The following is a 16,368-nucleotide window of genomic DNA, read 5'->3' on the forward strand; positions in this document are numbered from 1 at the left end:
CCAGGCAAGAATACTTGAGTAGGTTGCTGTGCCCTCCTCCAATTAGTACTTCTCTATTACAAATTCAGTAATACCAAAAATACATTTAAAAATGATCTCTTTCTAAGGAAGATATAGATATAGTCCATCTCTTTTCAAATTCATTATATAAGACCATCAGAGTTTTAATTTGGAACATTAGCAAACGTTCTTAAGTCATAACTCTCCAGTGTTAAAAAAAAAAAAAAAAAGCAGGGTATAGCAGAAAACATACTCTGAGAACTATAATAGATAAAAAAGAAAAATATAACATTTTAAGAATAAACACTATGTCCATACCATGTAATACCAACTCAAAATATATTTGTACTCTATATTTTTTTCACAGTTAAAGTTTTAAAAATCTTGGAGGCTTTAAATACGCAATTTTGATTAGAATATGGATATTAAAATAATACATGGCTTAACAAATATTGGCCTTACGAGTTTAGATAGCCTGCATACAATGAATGAAAATAAAAGTATTGTGTTGGGTAAAAAGCCATTGTCTTCTGCATTTAATTAAAATAACTTTCAAAAAGATAAGCAACAGTATTTCCATTGGCAGAACCCAGGAAGTAGCATCTTATTCCCAAGTTTAGTGTCTTAATGAATTCTTGATAAGTTGCTAATGCAAACACTATACACCTGCCTGTGTATGACTCTCTCCCTGATTAAACGGTGTGGAACATCAAAACAGCTTCACTTTTATATGAATTAAATAGCTCATCCTTTATAAAAGGTATGCATTTCCCTTTTTCTCTAATAAGCCTACAAAGGATTAAAGCATTTTTGGCTAGGACAGGTGGCAATGTAGGAGTAGGAGGAATGGTGAGGTTTGGCAGTAGAGGTGAGAGATACTTACAACTCTCTGGTGTAGGACTTTGGAAATTTCTGTAAAATTGGCGTTACAAATTTCGCTTCTTTGGAATATGAAGTTTTTACACTTTCCGATATCAATGATGTTCACTAGCTCCAAAAAATGTATATATAACCAAGACATTCCTCTTGCTGTCTAGACATGCTGTAGGAATAAAGAACCCATATGTAGAGAATACAAATGTTATTTTACATTATACAAATTGTCCCCAAATATCTTTGAGTGAGAATTAATCTTTGTTGTAAGGCAGGGCCTAACTGATTCTGACAGTAGTCTTGTTAATAATTAAACTGTTAACCTATAGAGATTCCAATAATCTGACGATAAACACTGTGTGTTCTAGGCCATTCATTTCACAATGCTTTATATTTCAAAATTCCTTAATCATAGAAGTCATCTATACTTGCTGGCATCTTTTTAGGGTCCTTCTGCTATTTTCTTTTATAGCACCCTGTCATTTCATGTTATAGTATTTATCACAATTTGAAATCATATCTGCATGTTCATTTGTTTAATGTCTGTTTTCTCAAGTTGACTGACAACTCTGTTTTTCTAACAACTTACAGCTTATATTTAGACGTGATCTGGGGCACAATATAAGAGCTTGAGAAAATTATTATGTTGAATTTGCAAGGCTTAACATAGTTTAAATATTTTGCTGTTACTTAAAAAAAAATCTATGTTTTAAATTTATTTCTGGAATAGTCAAAAATGGTTTCTCTGGAAGGATGAATGGATAACTAGACAGACATACTATAGACCAATAAAGATATATTCATATACTCACAGATTATCTTCTTAGGATGAATATATTTCAATCCATTAGATTAACTCCCTACTGTGTAGAAAGAGTTTGATAAAGGAAATCCACCCTAATATAGAACCATATATAGATAAAATGGTATGTGGATGTCAATATCCTGGCTGTGATATTATACTATAGTTTTGTATTTTAAATATTTTTAACATACATATTAGCCCTGGAATCTTCTCATGTAATAATTTTCTCATATTTTTATGGGAGTTCTTATGCTGCTTCCATCAGAATTATTGGAATATGGAACCCGATTTTTAATTATCTGTCAAGAGAGGAGGAGACAGGATGTTTCTCTGCTGCATTGACTTTATTGTTCCTTGTAAAACATTAACATGGCCAAACTCTGATCCTGTAAATGAAATCTTGTCTTTTTCTTGAACAGAGAAGTGAAATTTGTAATTCAAATGAGAAAAGGAAATGAACTGAATGCTTAGCCTGAGAAACGTGTTGTAATGTGCCAATTTGTTTCTCATAAGGTTGATTCCAAACATCCCCATTAAGGTATTGATTCTGTCCGTTTAGTAAGAATGAGGGTGCAGTAAGTCCCCAATGACTTGGCATTTCATCATTATACCTGCACCGCCATGATAATAAACACTGCGAACATTTTGCTTAACATATGTCCTGTTCCTACAAGATTAAATCACTGGCAGAATGGCTGTGTAACCAGTAATGTTCTTAGACTCTATGTTAGTCTTGGTCTCATGAAATTTGATTATGAAGGAAAATATCATGACTTGTATAGTTGAAAGGAATTTCACAATGTAAATCTTTTAATGGAGTTAATCTGGCCTTCATGGGGAGTATTTGTCTACTCAGTTACATGTGTGAAGTCATAGCTTTAAAAACTAGCAGGAATAATAGGAAATATCCAGTCTGATGTAACTTTTGATATTTCTTTCCATTTCCTTCACACTTGAGACCCAGACAATGGTAGATTGGACATGGTTACATTCCTCATGCCAGCTCTCATAGGGACGTGTTTATTCACATTATAATTAATTTTGCTTGCTTGTCCTTTCATTAGAACATCGTCTCTTTAAATAAGATACCATTCAGTTGTAATTTTTGCCCTGTCACCTAGTAAATACATAACCGATGTGTGTGCTCAGTTGCTCAGTCATGTCTGACTCTGTGATCCAATGGACTGTAGCCTACAAGGCTCCTCTGTCCATGGTATTTTCCAGGCAAGAATACTGGAGTAGGTTGCCATTTCCTCATGTAATTCATAGTAAGGGATTTAAAGCGAAGGAAAAGTCTGTTCAGTCAGGGAATGTTTTAATGATTGATTGAACAAATTTAGTCCATTTCACTCTCACAGACGGTTCCCTCTACTTCTTTCTATGTGAAGTCCTGCTCATGTCACCTTGAAGAACTACAGTATCTATCTCTACTGCTAAGTCACTTCAGTCGTGTCCGACTCTGTGCAACCCCATAGACGGTAGCCCACCAGGCTCCCCTGTCCCTGGGATTCTCCAGGCAAGAACACTGGAGTGGGTTGCCATTTCCTTCTCCAATGCATGAAAGTGAGAAGTGAAAGTGAAGTTGCTCAGTCGTGTCCGACTCTTAGCGACCCCATGGACTGCAGCCCACCTAGGCTCCTCCGTCCATGGGATTTTCCAGGCAAGAGTACTGGAGTGGGGTGCCATTGCCTTCTCCCATCTTTCTCAGGGAAAGCCAAAAATTTGGTGCTGGAGTGTGCAAACTGACCTTCTCTCATCTATGCAATTATTTTCTCCCAGGTTGAGAGAAATGTTTTTTTGTCCATGATTGTCTTATCTAGCTTCCCCAATCACTCAACCAGTGTAAAAAAAAAAAAAAAAAAATTCTTTCTGCAATGCAGGAGATATGGGAGAAGCAGGTTCGATTCCTGGGTTGGGAAAATCCCCTGGAGGCGGAAATGGCATCCCACTCCAGTATTCTTGTCTGGGAAATCCCATGGACAGAGGAGCCTAGCCGGCTGTAGTCCAAAAGGTTGCAAAGATTTGAACACAACTGTTCCTATTGGGATGTTGTATATATCTATGACTAAAAAAGCCCTCTGTTTTGTTTTTAGTCTTCAAATGTATCGAACTTTAGTAATTCCTTATTTTTATTACCAGACAGAAGCTCTAAATGAAAACAAAATAAAAAGAGATCATAAGACATCCTGACTTGCTAAGTTGTTTGTAAAACATCATTAACGTGAATCAACATTGGATTGAAACTCCTCAAAAGAATGTTTTCATTAATATTAATAAAAAATTTCATGTCACATAGAATTCAAACATATATATAGTTGGAATTTTATAAAAATTGCTTCTGAAAATTATGGTGCTACCTGTATATCAAACCTACTTACCCATACTGTTTCAGTGAAGACTTCTGAGTGCTTAAACTACAAACTTGCTTTAGTAATAACTGCCTTGATGTTTGCCTTTTTTTCCCTTCTTTTTTTTTTTTTATTCTCAAGATAAAGGTCACTCTAAGAAGGTAGTTCAGGAGTTAAAAGTGTTCCACAAGGTTAGAGATTACAATGGAAACAGACGCAGTTCCCCACAAAGGGGATGGTAGTTGAGCAGAGGCCTCCCGACTGTGGTCCTCCTGGAGGCTCTGGGGGGGTGAGATGGGATCTGAAGGTGATGGGCTTCCCTTGACTGGTTCCTTCCTTTGTACCTAACTCTGGTCCAGAAATAGAGAGCATCGCATCATGCTCCCAGACTGACACCAGGGAAGCTTCATAAATCAGCCAGTGAGTGTTCCGGCATGATTCTTTAGCCACTGTCTTCCCTCCAGAGCTGACACCTGTCACCTTTTAAAGACTGTGCATTCTCTGTCACTGTAGCTGAAGCCTCTCTCTCTTTTTTTTTTATCTACTCTCATATTCTGCCTAGGTGGTATTTTCTGGGTGGCTGCCCAGGTATTATAAAATCACTGTCATATGGACAAGGCAGTTTTTAAATTTATGACCTAAAAACTTTGAATTCCATGTAGTCATTGAGCATACAACTAAGCACAACCCAACAGGCATGCTTTTTTGTTTAAAAAAAATGTAAATGTGTGAATATGTATATGTAATCACTGTTCCCATATTGCATTTAATGGTTTTATAACTAATATTTCAGAGCATTTTAAATAATAAGAACCTTTACGAATCTTTCAGTTGGGGAAAAGGACTTTAACATCATCAGACTGGAACCATCACTATTAAGTCAATAACCATTAGTTATTTATTTCTATTAAAAATAGATATCTTCTCTGTGATACACATATCACTTTACTAGAAAGCCACATCTGAATCAACTGTACTATTAATCTGGATTTATTTTGTCCTAATTTGTTTAAATGTAGATGACATAATAGAGTTCCTTAGCCTTTACAGAGAGGTAATGGAAAATGTTTGCACAAATTTGGCAAATCACAAATCTAGAGGAGCAGAAGTTTTTCTTTTCAATGTTTGCATCTTAATCATATTAAAAATAAAATGTCCATTATAGGTGGGGATTACTCTATCCCCTCCCAAGTGTATATTTTAAATCTTATTGTAAATTCTAGTGATGCAAACAAGGACCGCAAGGCGTTTGTAATTGGAGGATATTAAGTGCAAAATACAAGTAGAGGGTTCTTAAAAGGGACAGAAAAAGTCAGTTTCCTATTGATTGGACTGTGCTGGGATAAATGTGTGGCTTCTGTCCTTAATGGAAGCTGATTGTTCGGGGATGTGCCAGCGGGACTGGTCGATTCTCGAGCTGTTGTTTACTGGGAAGGACAATATCAATTTTCCAGGGGGGTGATTGGTGGGATGTCAAGGCTGTCACCCTTTTCTCCTCGTCACTGACAGACAGCCTAGTGACAATTACTGGTGATGGGACATTGCCTGCATTGGCATATACACTGGAGGATATAACTGGCAAACAAAAAAGGAGGAAAACACTCTGTAAAAAAGATATAATCAGCAGTTGTCAGGACTGGTTACATATATGATGTCTGAATAACAGAGCCCAGCACATCGCCTTTACTTGCTGAAGAAACATGGAGCCAACTTCATCCTACTTAGAAAAGTAAACGTGGGATAGTTTTTAGGGGGATAGTGTTCGTTGTTAGCATTATTTCTCTTTCAGAGTTAATATCAGAAAAAAGTTTTAAAGTTTTTTTTTTCTTATTTTTCTAATTAAAATAGACTTTGGAGAATTCAGGTTGGCTTGAAAATATTTACAGAAATGATTACATTGTCTTATGTTTCCTCATGAGTTAAGATAACTTTTGGAACTTTCCCTCCAGCGCTCATGTTAATGAGGACAGCCAATGAACAACTAATGAATTTTACTCAATAAATATCAGGATGAGACACTCAACTCCATCATTTTAGGAGAAAGGCGTCATTTAAAATGTGGAATATATTCTATAGGATGGGTAGTACACGTGTGTATCTACCAGACTTTAAAAAGTTTTGTCTGTTGGTTTCACATTTTCCGTTTCTTTCTGTTTTATTGTTTAATAATTTCAATTAAATTTTGAAGAAAAGGAACACTTTCCAATGTCTATCTTCTGCTTCAGAGAAAGCAACACCTAAATTAGTCAGAGCCCTTGAAACATCAGAATTGGCAGTTAGGTGTATTTCTTTCTCAGCAGGAGAAATTTCTTTGTGTTAGTTCATAAATGCCATTTATTAAATTATACCCCAATGAATCAAATCATTTCATTAATTCAATCTATGGATTTATTATATTCTGCTGGAATGTTAATGTTTGCAAAGAGACATGGTTTAGTTTTATATGGTCAAACTTAAGAGTATTTATCTTGTAGGAATTAGATATCTTCCCCCACTCCAGATTTTCTTAGCATCAGAGTGAAAATATCTGTACATACATAGAAAAACAGATTTTTGTCTGCTACCCAACAAGAAGGATACACTGGGAATACTTCCAAGACATGTACTGAGTTGTCTCATGACATTGCTTTCCACAGAATTTCTCACTATAGAGATAAAAAAATAATTGTATATATGATGTTGATTTTCTATAATCTGTGTGGCATTCATGACTTACATCAGATCTATTTTTTCCTTGTGAGAAATGTTTTCTTGACTACCATATATATAATTTTAAAGTTTTTTATTTTTAGTACACAGTTTGACAATAGTAACCAATGCAAGTAATAAAAATCACCTATCATTTAGTGGAAACCATTGTTAACGTTTTCATATTTGCCCATTTTCGCTTTTGTTTTAAGATATTAAATGTTTATATATGTGGCTGTGGTTTTTAAGTGTTTTTGGTGATGCTATTTTTGAGTTTGGTAAACATGTAGTTAAATCTATGATTTAGGGGTATCCTTTTATTTTAAATAAGTAGGTTACAATATTTCCAAGTGATTACATATGCAGATTATTTGTGATTGGGCTTGTAAGATGCCATATGAAGGTTATCATTAATTTCCTCCCATAAGCCACTAGCTAACTGACTTTCCATTGCACTCATTAAAAATAGATACTTAGCTTTCCAGAAGATTGTCTCAGAAAACCAAGGCAGGGCCCAGGTCCTCCGGGATGCCATCAACTGACCATTCCATCAGGCCTAGAGTAGTGGCCCTCCTCCTTGTCAGAACTGAAATAGTTACCCCATTTCCCAGCAGATAAACATTTGCAAGGCAAATAATAAATTAGCCATTAATCTAGAGAATGTTTGTATTCAATGAACTCTGAATGGAGTGGAGATGTCAGGTAGATAGACAAGGTAAAGTAACAGGCAGAGTCAATACCTCAGAAAGAACCATGTTTGTGTAGAAAGGATTGGCTAATAACTTTAAAGACTTTGGAAAGTTAGAGACAGTAAAGAAAGAAGAGCTATTTAGAAGAAGATGTAGGAAAGTTTTAAGTACTAATAACATATTAACAACATATTAGCAACTATAATTATATATATTTATATATTATATTATATAATTATATATCATTTAGAAGTTTGATTTGAAAAATGACAATCAAATATTTATAAAACTTTATGTATTTTATATTTTTAACCCGAGAGAGTACTCATATATCACAAAAAGTTTATTATTTTTCCAGATTGACAATTTAGCAAGTATATTTTTATAAAAACAAGAATTGATCTTAACATTTAGGGTTTCTTTTATCCTAATTAGGTTTTCCCCTTCACATGCATGATGACAAGACTCAGAGTTGGGATCTGAGAGGCTTTGCACAGCCACACAATACTTATATATTCTTCTGCAAGTTACTTAACTTTTATGACCCTTGGTTTCCTCATTTGTAAAATAGGAATGATAAATGCCCATTCCAAGGAGTTTTCATAAACAGTGAAATCATGAAGCATATACATATTTAGCATCTAACACAGGCTTGCCACTGTTATTTTTTAAAATAGAAGATAGGTATCTATTACATAAATTTATCCTAAAGCATTATTTACATTTAGTATTTCAAAAAATTTTTAATTAGTTAGGAATGCATATTGTGTTTTGGAACATATTATACATAAGGGTTTTAAAAGATCCGGTGGTTATAAAGAGGTAATAGTAGCTCCCCTATTCTCTTGAGATTTGAAACTACAACCTTTGTTTTTTTAGAATTGACCATAAGGGAAATTGCTCTTGATTTCAAACACCTACCATCTGGCATACCATATCTTCTCACTGTGATATACAATGCCATAGGCATCCTAGAAGTAAGTGTGTAATGCATCCTGGATTTTTCACATGGTTGTTACTTATTACCCAAAAAAATAAAAAAGGGTGAAAATAAATGGAATAACCATAATCCTAAAAACTGATTTTCTAACTCTTCATTTCTTGTCACTCACTTTTTTTCTAATGAGAAAAATTCTATCCTCCAGTTAGATTTCCTATACTGCTGCTGCTGCTGCTGCTAAGTTGCTTCAGTCGTGTCCGACTCTGTGCGACCCCATAGACAGCAGCCTACCAGGCTCCTCTGTCCATGGGATTCTCCAGGCAAGAACACTGGAGTGGGTTGCCATTTCCTCCTCCAAATCATGAAAGTGAAAAGTCAAAGTGAAGTCGCTCAGTCGTGTCCGACTCTTAGCGACCCCATGGACTGCAGCCTACCAGGCTTCTCCATCAATGGGATTTTCCAGGCAAGAGTACTGAAGTGGGGTGCCATTGCCTTCTCCATTTCCTATACTAGATAATTTATAAAAAATGACACCTTTCAACTAAGATATTAACTGGGTCATGGATGTCCCATCTCCATGCCTTTGCTTGACTAGTTCAGTTCAGTTGCTCAGTTGTGTCCAACTCTTTGTGACCCCCATGGAATGCTCCATGCCGAACTTCCTTGTCCATCACCAACTGCTGGAACTTGCTCAAACTCATGTCCATCAAGTTTGTGATACCATCCAACCATCTCATCCTCTGTCGTCCTCGTCTCCTTCTGCCTTCAATCTTTCCCAGCATCAGGGTCTTTTCCAGTGAGTTAGTTCTTGGCATCAGGTGCCAAAGTATTGGAGTTTCAGCTTCAGTATGAGTTCTTTCAATGAATATTCAGGATTGATTTCCTTTAGGATGGACTGGTTTGATTTCTTTGCAGTCCAAGGGATTTTCAAGAGTCTTCTCCAACACCACAGTTCAAAAGCATCAATTCTTCAGTGCTCAGCCTGCTTCATAGTCCAAACTCTCACATCCGTACATGACCACTGAAAAAACCATAGCTTTGACTAGACGGGCCTTTGTCAGCAACATAATGTCTCTGCTTTTTAATATGCCGTCTAGTTTGGCCATAGCTTTTCTTCCAAGGAGCAAGTGTCTTTTAATTTCATGCTGCAGTCACCATCTGCAGTGATTTTGGAGCCCCCCAAAATAAAGTCAGTCACTGTTTCCATTGTTTCCCCTTCTATTTGCCATGAAGTGATGGAACCAGATGCCATGATCTTAGGTTTCTGAATGTTGAGTTTTAAGCCAACTTTTTCACTCCCCTCTTTTACTTTCATCAAGAGTCTTTTTAGTTCTTCTTTGCTTTCTACCATAAGGGTGATGTCATCTGCATATCTGAGGTTATTGATATTTCTCCCAGCAATCTTGATCCCAGCTTGTGCTTCATCCAGCCCAGCATTTCTCATGATGTAGTCTGCATAGAAGTTAAATAAGAAGAGTGACAATATACAGCCTTGACGTGCTCCTTTCCTGATTTGGAACCAGTCTATTGTTGCTTGCCTATTAAAACCCTAATCACAAATTTTAAATAAAGATTTGCAGTGTTTTTAGCATTTCCTCAAGCTTTGCTGTCGTTGTTGTTCAGTCTCTAAGTTGTGTTTTAACTCTTCAAGACCTCATAGATTGCAGGATTGCAGGTTTCCCTGTCTTTCACTATCAGCCTGAGTTTGCTCAAACTCATATCCATTGAGTCAATGATGCCATCCAACCATCTTGTCCTCTGTTGTCCCCCTCTCAATCTGCCTTCAATCTTTCTCAGCATCAGCGTCTTTTCCAATGAGTCAGCTCTTGGCATCAGGTGGCCAAAGTATTGGAGCTTCATTTTCAGCATCAGTCTGTCCAATGAATATTCTTCAGGGTTGATTTCCTTTAGGATTTTCTGGTTGGATCTCCTTGCTGTCCAAAGGACTCTCAAGAGTCTTCTCCAATACCACAGTTCACAAGCATCAGTTCTTCAGCACTCAGCCTTCTTTATGCTCCAGTTCTCAAATCTGTACATGACTACTGGAAAGACCATAGCTTTGACTATATGGACCTTGTTTGGCAAAGTGATGTCTCTGCTTTTTAATACGCTGTCTAGGTTTGTCATAGCTTTTCTTTGAAGGAGCAAACGTCTTAATTTCATGGCTGCAGTCACCATCCACAGTAATTCTGGAGCCCCCCAAAATAAAACCTGTCAAAACTTTTTTAACAGGTTTAAGAGATGGCAATACCAGACCACCTGATCTACCTCTTGAGAAATTTGTATGCAGGTCAGGAAGCAACAGTTAGAACTGGACATGGAACAACAGATTGGTTCCAAATAGGAAAAGGAGTTCGTCAAGGCTGTATATTGTCACCCTGTTTATTTAACTTATATGCAGAGTACATCATGAGAAATGCTGGACTGGAAGAAACACAAACTGGAATCAAGATTGCCGGGAGAAATATCAATGACCTCAGATATGCGGATGACACGACCCTTATGGCAGAAAGTGAAGAGGAACTCAAAAGCCTCTTGATGAAAGTGAAAGTGGAGAGTGAAAAAGTTGGCTTAAAGCTCAACATTCAGAAAACAAAGATCATGGCATCTGGTCCCACCACTTCATGGGAAATAGATGGGGAAACAGTGGAAACAGTGTCAGACTTTATTTTGGGGGGCTCCAAAATCACTACAGATGGTGACTGTAGCCATGAAATTAAAATACGCTTACTCCTTGAAAGAAAAGTTATGACCAACCTAGATAGCATATTCAAAAGCAGAGACATTACTTTGCCAACAAAGGTTCGTCTAGTCAAGGCTATGGTTTTTCCTGTGGTCATGTATGGATGTGAGAGTTGGACTGTGAAGAAGGCTGAGCGCTGAAGAATTCATGCTTTTGAACTGTGGTGTTGGAGAAGACTCTTGAGAGTCCCTTGGACTGCAAGGAGATCCAGCCAGTCCATTCTGAAGGAGATCAGCCCTGGGATTTCTTTGGAAGGAATGATGCTAAAGCTGAAACTCCAGTACTTCGGCCACCTCATGCGAAGAGTTGACTCATTGGAAAAGACTCTGATGCTGGGAAGGATTGGGGGCAAGAGGAGAAGGGGACGACAGAGGATGAGATGGCTTGATGGCATCGCTGACTCAATGGACATGAGTCTCAGTGAACTCCAGGAGTTGGTGATGGACAGGGAGGCCTGGCATGCTGCGATTCATGGGGTCGCAAAGAGTCGGACACGACTGAGTGACTGATCTGATCTGATTTTATAAAACTTTTATTTTGTTTTATAAAAACTTTCCCCCCTTCTATTTGCCATGAAGTGATGGGACTAGTTGTCATGATCTTAGAATTTTGAATATTGAGTTTCAAGCCAGCTTTTTCGCTCTCCTTTTCCACCCTCATCAAGAGGCTCTGTAGTTCCTCTTCACTTTCTGCCGTTAGAGTAGTATCATCTGCACATCTGAGGTTGTTAATATTTCTCCTAGAAATCTTGATTCCAGCTTGTGATCCATCCAGCCTGGCATTTAGCATTGTATGCTGCATGTAAGTGAAATAAGGAGGGTGACAATGTACAGCCTTGAAGTACTTCTTTCCTAATTTTGAACCAGTCTAATGCTCCATGTCCAGTTCTAATTGTTGGTTCTGGACCTGCATACATGTTTCTCAGGAGGCAGGTGAGGTGGTCTCATATTTTTGTCTCTAAGAATTTTCTACATTTTGTTGTGATGCACACAGTCAAAGACTTTAGTGTAGTCAATGAAGCAGATGTTTTTCTAGAATTTTCTTGCTTTCTCTATGATCCAGCAGATGTTGGCAATTTGATATCTTGTTCCTCTGCCTTTTCTAAATCCAGCTTGAACATCTGGAAGTTCTCGGTTCACATACTGCTGAAGCCCTAGGTTGAAGGATTTTGAACATTTCCTGTTAGCACATGAAATAAGCATTACTATATGGTAGTTGGAACATTCACTGGCATTACTCTTTTTTGAGATTGAGCTTAGAGAAAAACTGAAATATTTGGGATTTTTGAGTATATAAATTACTGTTGCAAAGGAAAAATGTTTATATAGACAATCCAGAAACTGTTACATTAACCCCAATTAATAGATTTAAATTGAACAACACCTGAACTTATACATTTCAACTTTGCTTTCAATGCTGCTTGCTATTTTTATACATTTTTATTCATTCATTCCTTCTATACCATTTTCATGGCTCTCTCCTCCCATACTACCTTTGGCTTTCATTGTTAAATAGTTTAACTTTAATCTGAATTTCATGAAGAAGCATTGAGTTATTTATATGTGGTTTATTTCTGTTTCCTCTTCTTTATCTTAAACTTTCTCCAAAACTTCATTCATCATATTTTACATGGTTCAGCTCTGTTAAGACATACAGGAGTATGTCTGAGACTAACCTATTTAGTTATGTTTATGGTTTTCATTTCTCCCATTCTGGTCCTGACAGATAACCATCTGTTTTACTCTTCACTGACTCTCTCTTAAAACAGAAACATACTGAATAGTCCTCCATGTCAGACATAGAAGAGTATGGATAAAGAGAAAAAATTACATAGAATTTCATTTAAAAAGACTATATTTAGTTTTAGAAAATAAAGGGGCTTCTTAAGGTGATGGTATTTAAAGATATTCTTAAATACTAAATCTGTCATAACATAAATACTACTAATTGTCATTCTGAATTAAAAAAATTGAAATCACTTTTAATAGCTAAGGTATACAATGAGTCATAATATCTTCTCCATAGTTTGTATTTACAACCCATACATTTTCAATCACTACAACCCTGTAAGATAAGTTCTACTACTGTTCCCATTCTAAGGTGTGGAAAGCGAGCCAAGAGATTAAATAACTTGCCTGAAATCACACATCTAAGCAGTGGTCACTGTTAAAGCCAAGGTGTGCACTTAGTTGTCCCTGGACTCTTTCCCTGACAACTGTTCTTAGTGCCTCTCCACACAGTACTTGTGTGTATTATTAACTAAAGCTGTTAGCTTTATAAACTTTCCAAATCTGTTTTCAAAATTTGTTGTTTCTTTCTGGAGCATCTAAAGAGAAGTAGCATGAATTAGGAACAGAAATATCAATTGGAACTATATTGAGAGGTTCTTGAATTCTAGACTGAAGAATTCTGACTTAATTTAATAAATGTACAGTGATTAATCATCAAAAGTTTTGAACCTGAAGTGGAAATTTAGAGGTATATGTTAATAAGTGTAGGATAAACTGACAAAGGAATCACTGATAAAATGTGTAATTTTTTGAAAGCTATTGTAGTAGTATGGATGAGAAATCATGACGCCTGACCCAGGAAGGTGATAGTGCAATGAGAAGGACAAACATTTGTCAGACTGATTTGGGTAGAATTTACAGGATTTGTAAGCTGTAATAGTCATTGACCTTAGGATCCAAGGCAAGGGTGGAGAGAGATGACTTGATGACTGAGAAGAAGGAAACATCGTTAATGAAAACTGGAAAATAAAGGGGAAATTTGGATTTTGGTAGAATCGGAGAAGGCAATGGCACCCCACTCCAGTACTCTTGCCTGGAAAGTCCCATGGATGGGGGAGCCTGATGGGCTGCAGTCCATGGGGTCGCTACCAGTCTGACATGACTGAGCGACTTCACTTTCACTTTTTACTTTCATGCATTGGAGAAGGAAATGGCAACCCACTCCAGTGTTCTTGCCTGGAGAATCTCAGGGACGGGGGAGCCTGGTGGGCTGCTGTCTATGGGGTCGCACAGAGTAGGACACGACTGAAGCGACTTAGCAGCAGCAACAGCAGCTTGATATATTAACGGAAAACCCAGAGAAAGATTTGAAAAATCAGAGGCAGAAATATAACCTGTTTAATCATCTACTTTACAGAAGTTGAAACCATATGAATAGATAGAATCATTAAGAATTGCTATTCAGTTCCTCAGTCATGCCGGACTCTTTGCAGCCCTATAGATTGCAGCACACCAGGCTTTCCTGTCTCCTACCATCTTAAAGAGTTTTCTCAAACTCATGTCCACTGAATTGATGATGACATCCAACCATTTCATCCCCTGTTGTCCCCTTCTCCTCCTGCATTCAGTCTTTCCCAGTATTAGGGTATTTTCTAATGACTCAGCTCTTTGCATTAGGTGGCCAAAGTATTGGAGCTTCAGCTTCATCAGTCCTTCCATTGAATATTCAGGGTTGATTCTCAAGAGTCTTCTCCAGTACCACATTAATTCTTCTCCATTAATTCTTCTCCAGTACCACATCAATTCTTTGGCGCTCAGCCTCTTTTATTGTCCAGATCTCACATCTGTACATGACTTCTGGAAAAACCATAACTTTGACTGTATGGACTTTTGTCAGCAAAGTAATGTCTCTGCTTTTTAACACGCTGTCTAAGTTTGGCATAGCTTTTCTTCCAAGGAGCAAGTGTCTTTGAATTTCATGGCTGTAGTCATTGTCCACAGTGATTTTGGAGCCCAAGAAAATAAATTCTGTCACTGTTTTCATTGTTTCCCCATCTATTTGCCAGGAAGTGATGGGACCAGATGCCATGATGTTTGTTTTTTGAATGTTGAATTTTAAGCCAGCCTTTTCACTCTCTTTCACCTTCCTCAAGTGGCTCCTTAATTCAGCTTTGCTTTCTGCCACTAGAGTGGTGTCATCTGCATTAAGAAGGAAAGACAGAAAAAATAAGAGCAAGAGAGAGAAAGGCTGAGGAATTAGTCTGTGGTGACACTAATATTTAGGTAGGAAATACCAGGAGCAGAAGAGCTAACTAGGAAAGGAAAATTCCAAAAGTGCAAATAAATTTGAGAAATAATAAACATGAAAGGGAAGAGACTTCCAAGAAGCTGGAAGTGGTCAAATTTCATATACCTCAGTGGTAACTGAGAATAGGGTCTTTCCTTCAACCAAAATCTATAAAGAAAGCCTTATGTTGGTGATCACTACTGAGGACCTTCAATAATGGTAGACACTGACCACTTAAATATGAATGAGATAATAACAATGTCCAATAAAGCAAATATGTTTGTGGTGCTTATGTGGACAGATTATTTGGGTACTACCAGAGATTGGGTGCAAGAAATAATGCCTTTAGACTATTTGTTCATACATATAAAATCTCTAAAGTAAAATTTAGGGTTCATAATAAAATTTTATTGTGTTCAAACATCTTTAAAATTATAATAGAAGTCAATAGGTAAATATGATCTGGTGTATAGTATTTACCTTACATATAATATTCAAAAAGCATATAGCATCATAGAATAAGAACAAAATGTACTTTTTTCATTTTATGAATTTGTTCTTTATCTCTGATAACAAAATCTTATGGGGCTTGTAAGATCCGCAGATGCTTAAATAAAAAAAAAAAAGATTTCAAATCAATGCAGATAAGTTTTTTAAAATTTCTTTTTAGGAATAAACTACATTATTTTAAGGGACTTCCCTGGTAGTTCATCTGCCATCACTTCTACCTCCACCTGCGATGCAGGATACCCCAGTTAGATCCCTGGGTTTGGAAGATCCACTGGAGAAGGGAACGGCTACCCACTCCAGTATTCTGGCCTGAGAATTCCAAGGGCTGTATGTATAGTACAGGAGATTACAAAGAGTTGGACATGACTGAGCTTTTTAAAAGCTCATCACTTTTAAAATCTTTTAGTATTTTAAAGTATTTCAGTTTTTAAAGTATTTTAAAGCTATATCACTCTGGTCTGCTCCACAGATCAGAATGAATTTTGGTTCAGAAATATATGACATCTTATTTTGGTCAACTGTTATTTAGTTTTATTATGTAAAGTTTTCTAGTTCAAGACTGAGAATCTGACCAAAATCAGGAAACAAAAATACAAATTTACTAATCTCCACATGTAGAACAGAAACAAGTGTTAGACTTCCTGAATATATAAGCAATTATTTGTTGCCATATTTTATATATATATATATATGATGGCGTTCTTGGCTTACACTTTCCTAATGAAATTCTTACTGCCTTAAAAAGTGCATTAACA

At 36.7% G+C, this 16,368-nt stretch overlaps 1 protein-coding gene and 1 long non-coding RNA gene across 18 annotated transcripts in view; one reads left to right on the forward strand and one right to left on the reverse strand.

Annotated features, from left to right (window-relative positions):
• The window catches only part of ROBO2 (roundabout guidance receptor 2), a 1,473,778-nt gene that overhangs the window by 952,121 nt on the left and 505,289 nt on the right, over positions 1 to 16,368 (forward strand). The window lies entirely within an intron of this gene.
• The window catches only part of LOC139183205 (uncharacterized), a 33,852-nt gene continuing 29,081 nt past the window's right edge, over positions 11,598 to 16,368 (reverse strand). The window contains exon 2 of the long non-coding RNA XR_011566759.1: positions 11,598 to 15,015. This is a non-coding gene — a long non-coding RNA (uncharacterized lncRNA). The remainder of the gene's footprint in view (positions 15,016 to 16,368) is intronic.

This window comes from Bos indicus, chromosome 1 (genome assembly GCF_029378745.1).
Source record: "Bos indicus isolate NIAB-ARS_2022 breed Sahiwal x Tharparkar chromosome 1, NIAB-ARS_B.indTharparkar_mat_pri_1.0, whole genome shotgun sequence".
In the NCBI taxonomy this organism is placed as follows: domain Eukaryota; kingdom Metazoa; phylum Chordata; class Mammalia; order Artiodactyla; family Bovidae; genus Bos; species Bos indicus.